Raw genomic sequence first — 6000 nt, forward strand, 5'->3', positions numbered from 1 at the left:
AATCTTTTCATTTGATTCAAATACGAATAACTGTTTACTTGCAGAATTTGACTTGTCTATTATTTGCCTTCTTTGCTAGGTCAATGTACACAAATATTTCAACAAAGCTAAACATGATTTTATATGCTGAAAAGTAATCACCGAACTTCCTGAAAACATACTTATTGCAGCTTATCTGTGAAGTACCAGCCTGATGAAAATGGATATGAAAATAATAGCTTTCAAGTAGTGGTACAAGTTAATGAAAAGTATGGGCACCCACATTCACACATATGCACTGGGTATATTTAACTTTTAAAGCATTGATTTGAAGGCATTTGGTTTCAGATTTAGGTCTAGAAGGAAAAAAGTACAAAAACCTTTTAAAAATCTTTCTGGAATTGTATGTCTATCAGTATACATTAGAAACGTATGAGGATCCATGCTATTCCCATACGTCTTGTCGGTTATACACAAAGAGCTTATTCTAATTCAACCTGATTCTTTCCTTACTCATGCAGTTACAAAGGTGAGAATTCTTGCTTTTGCCTTCCCTCTCCATCCCTCTTCCAGCACTACTGTTTATCAAATGCCCTCTCTGTGCCAGGTGTTTTCCCCATGTTATTACCTTACTACTATTATAGAGGCAATAGAGGGGAAAGGTTGAGAGCACAGACCCTGGAGGCAGTCTGCCTGGGTTCAGATCTTTGCTCCACTACCAAGGAATTGTGGAATTTTGGGCAGGTTACTGAAACTCTGTTCCTCACTTTCCTCTCCAGGAAAATGGAGATGATAATAATAGGGTGGCTCTGAAGATTAGATGAATATATGCACATAGTTAGCACTATATGTGTTAGCTGTTACTATCATTCCCACTTTAGAGATAAATGAGAATTATCAAGAACCGGTGGATTTAAGTGACTTTCCAACACTTAAACAACTGTTGATAACAGAGCTAGTGAACAGCACTGGAACACAGATCCATCTTCTATCTTACACTGTCCACTGGCTTCCTCCCTCCTTGTGTCCATAAGAGGCAGTACCTCAATTCCGGGACAGGCCCCTGTGTCTATCCAGCCTAAATCCAAATCCTGTGATGAGATGCAAACCATCTGAGAGTGAGCATGAACAGGGCCCCTGCTCTAGGAACAAGCTCAGGTGCTGTCCTCCCCTGCTTCCAACCCTCTCTCTCCAAAGATGTTAATTTCTTATCAGACAGTTTTTGGATAACCTTTGTCCTCTTGCTAGACACATCCCTGAGTTAGGTACAGACGTGAGTGAGACATCTTTAGGTCAAAAGTGCTCCCCTAAGGGGCGAAGCCATCCAGTTACACTTAGGTCTATGTGGCCACTGAGTTTGACAGAGCAGCATCCTTTCCAAAGAGCTATGTAAAGTCTGCACTGTATTTAACTGAAGCTCTCTGATCCACTGTTTCAAAGTATATCTCTGCTGCCTTTCCTCCTAACACTGCACACTCTGCCTTCCCTCTTAAAAGCTGCTTGGTGGTAGATAATCTCTACACATTGTCTGCCCCCAGCCTTTCCAAACTAACTACACCATGTTGACTATGTGTCCAGAACTATACTCCCCTCCTTCTCATTGCTGCACTTGACTGAATCTGGATTTCCCCACACTTGGTCCTCACTTCATATTGCATTCTTCTATATTCAAGTCTCATGAGCGTTGGTCTAGTAGGTGGAAACTAAGTTACATGCCTTCACCCTAGAAAGAAAGTATGAAAATTCTATTTTGGGATGGTGGTACTAACAATATGGGAAACTGTATAGAAATGGTGGTCAATCAGAGATGGCTTATGTCTACTTCAGAGGGCAATTTCAAAGTCTATAAAGTTCTGGATTTCTTGATCCAAAAATAGCTAAAATAACTGATAGTCTTAAAAGACCACAGCTTTTAGGACTATTTCCATGAAACTATACATTGAGTTCTTTACCCTTGACCTTGAACAGGCTTTCTGTCACAGGAAAAGTACTGCTCATAGCAGTCAATCTATGTGATGGACAGGAGCAAAAGCTCCCCATACCCTTCCTGCACAGCCTAATAGATTTCCCCAAAAGTCACACAGGAGAGAAGATGTGCCTCTGGTTTCTGACTCCAAATGGTGTAAATCTGGAATAAATGACAGAGTTCCTACTAAAGGAGGAACATCAATGAGCCAGCATAATATTTATTATCTCAGCTAAAGTACACTACCTACCTAGTCTTGGAGTCACTCCAATCAATCATCAACTCTTTCTGATGTTACCTCAAAATTTTTTCAGCTGTGTCCCCTCTTGCCTACCCTTCCCACCATGGCTTTATTTCAGGCTTTCATTATCTCTTTTTTTGACCAGTGCCAATAGCTCCCAAATTGGTCTCTGTATTCAGTTTTGCCTCCTCAGGTTAATTCTCACTACAGGTATCTTTCTAAAATGCAAATCTGATTTTATCATTCTACTGATTTAAATCCTTCAGTGCAATCCAAACTTGACAAAATTAGTCCTAAGTACTTCAACATGAAATTCTGTCCTCTATCTAACTGGGCTCATCTATTATGACCCTTACTCAAACTTCATACTCTATCAAAACCAAACTGAATATAGTTGTATGTACTTATCTCTGGCTTTGCTCCTGTTCTTTCTGCCTAGACCAGGGGTCAGCAAACTATGACCTACTGGTCAAATCTGGACTATGGCCTGTTTTTGTACAACCACTGAACTAAGAATAGTTTTACATTTTGAAAAGTTGTAAAAAAATGAAAAATATGCAAAAGAGACCTATGTTATAACCTGAAAAGCCTAAAATGCTAACTATCTGGCCATTTACAGAAAAAGTTTGCTGACCGTTGACCTAAAGTGCCCTTTCTTCCTCTGGCTTGGCTAAACCATTACTTTTCACTTAATACACACAAGATCATAAACCATCTCCTCCACGAAATTTTCCTGTACAACTCCTCATGTATTCAAGGTTAATGTTAGGAACATTTGCGTGTTCTCATAATACCCAGAGAACAGTTCTGTTATTGAAGTACTCATTGCATTACAGAGAGTTATCTGTCTTCCCCATTAGACAAGTTAGTTATATTATGAATTATTTTATCTACAAAAATTTATCATACACACATAATAAATGTTAATGGAATGAACTGTTGCTGCATAAAGGCATTGCAATTGACATCATATGGTATTACAGTAATTTAAATGACAGGAGCTCTCCGTGGTACTGGAGAGACTCTGCCTACAGCTTCTTCCCATACAATGCCCAGAACCTTTATGTCTTGTGTTTCTCAGTTACCTTCACCAGCCTCTATCATGACTTCATGACTTTTTCTGCTACTTTCTAGTCAACTTTCCATAGAATCCTAACTAACTCTTGACCAACTCTCTTCTGCTCCAGTTAACTGTACATACCTTTTTGGTCAGGGCATTTGGTATGCACCAGATAGCCATATACTCACACACAATTTCTAGCCTCTTTGCAGTTCAAGGGCCCATGTGAATAATTTTGACCAATGGGATATGAACAGAAGTGAAGCGTACTATTTCCTACTTGAAGCACAGAGCAGAGACTGTGAGCCCTCTAGCTTCCTTTATTCCCTTGCCTTGATGGCAGTGGAAGCCACACACTGTGATAGTATAGCCACAATATGGAAATACCTTAGATTGCTGAGTCCCTGCATGGAGGACAACTACCCTGAAGAGTCTTCAACGCCTATCAGACTATTGAGTTAAGCTGCAACTTGGGGGTTAACTTGTTACCAAAGCAAAACTGAATTTCCCTGATTAATGCATCCTTTCAATATAACTCTTATCACACTTCATTTAATTCTATTTCCTTTATTAAATTTTAAGTTTCTTGAGAAAAGTGGTTTGGTCTTACATTGATTTTGCACAGCATCAGTCAATAATTGTTTGCTAAATGAGCAGACTTCTAAGTCTGCTTTCCTCTTCTCCATAGTATTTCCTACTGTCAAAAAGAACAATAATCTGTCTATTTTACAGCAGTCAAAGGAAAACTGTGATGAATGTAAGCTGTATAGCAGTAGTCAAGAGAAAGGACTCTAGAACCAAACTGCCTGGGTTCACATCCCAGTTCTGCCATATACTAGCTATGTCCTTGTTAAATTATGTAAACCCCCTGTGCCTCAGTTTCCTTACACGTGAAATATGGAAAACAAACGATATTACCCATCTCATCAGGTTACATAGTTAACACATGTAAGTGTATAGAACAATACCTAGCCCATAATAAATGCTACATAAATGTTGGCTTCTTCTACATCATTAAAACTTCTTGTTAGGGGCCCTAAATTTCTATCCATGTCCCTAGTAACTTACAGAACAAAGATATATTTTTCTGGTAAAGACATTTCACTCAGTAACTTCAGTCTTTGTTTTCTTACAAATTAACTAATAAGTTAAAAAATATTAAATCATATAATATAAAAAATTACAGTTTAAACATGTAAAGCATTATAATTATGGCAAGCACTTTATCTATATACATCATAGTGGCAGTTTATGTGCTGTAAGAAAGTACCGTCACTTAATGAATGAATTCTGATGATATATATTTCATCATGTTTTCAATTCATCTGATTCCAAATCAGATAAAATAAATATCAATAAATTTTTAAAGACAGATCACAAGGAAATTGTTTTCAAATATGATGTATACTACTTTCATTTAAATTTTGTTAAAATTCATACTCCACTGAGGCAATAATTTGACTATTCTATCAGAAAAATGAGTGTTTCATATTCCTCAAGGCTAAATGATTGCAAAGTAGTCTTAGAAATTAAAAAATTCCTTTCATATTTAAAATATATTAGGAGGGGGCAGAGTCAAGATGGCAGTATGGGAAGACGTAGAGTTCACGGTCTCCTCACAACTAGGGCACTTGCTGGACGCTGGTGTGGGACCTCGATGCCCAGGGAGATGGGAGGAACCCCCAAGCAAACCGCTTGCGGGATCTTGGTTCACAAGCCAGGGGTCAAGCTAAAGCTCCTGCAGTGGGAGCTCTGAGTCTGAACCACTGGACTAACAGAGAACCTCAGACCCCAGGGAATATTCATTGGAGTGAGGTCTCCTGGAGCACCTCATCTCAGGACCAAGACCCAGCTCTACCCAACAGCCTACAAACTCCAGTGTTGGAAACCTCAGGCCAAACAACCAGTAAGACAGGAACACAATCCCACCCATCAAAAAAAACCACAGAAAACAATGAGACGGCAAAAAAAATCTCACAAATGAAGGAGCAAGGTAAAAACCTAGAAGACAAAATAAATGAAGAGGAAATAGGCAATCTACCTGAAAAAGAATTCAGAGTAATGATAGTAAAGATGATCCAAAATCTCAGAAATAGAATGCAGGCACAGATTGAGAAAATACAAGAAATGTTCAACAGAGATCTAGAAGAACTAAAGAACAAACAAACAGAGATGAACAATAACTGAAATGAAAAATACACTGGAAGGAATCAGTAACAGAATAACTGAGGCAGAAGAATGGATAACTGAGCTGGAAGACAGAATGGTGGAAATAACTGCTGAGGAGCAGAATAAAGAAAAAAGAATGAAAAGAATTGAAGACAATCTCAGAGACCTCTGGGACAACACTAAACACACCAACATTCAAATTATAGGGGTCCCAGAAGGAGAAGAGGAAAAGAAAGGGTCTGAGAAAATATTTGAAGAGATTATAGTGGAAAACTTCCCTAACAAGGGAAAGAAAATAGTCAGTCAAGTCCAGGAAGTGCAGAGAGCCCCATACATGATAAACCCTAGGAGAAACACACCAAGACACATATTAATCAAACTAACAAAAATTAAATTCAAAGAAAAAATATTAAAAGCAGCAAGGCAAAAAGCAAAAAAAAAAAATACAAAGGAATCCCCATAAGGTTATCAGCTGATTTTTCAGCACAAACTCTGCAGGCCAGAAGGGAGTGGCAGGATATACTTAAAGTGATGAAAGAGAAAAACCTATTACTCTACCCAGCAAGGATCTCATTCAGATTCGAT

Source organism: Balaenoptera ricei, chromosome 9, assembly GCF_028023285.1.
Source record: "Balaenoptera ricei isolate mBalRic1 chromosome 9, mBalRic1.hap2, whole genome shotgun sequence".
NCBI lineage: Eukaryota > Metazoa > Chordata > Mammalia > Artiodactyla > Balaenopteridae > Balaenoptera > Balaenoptera ricei.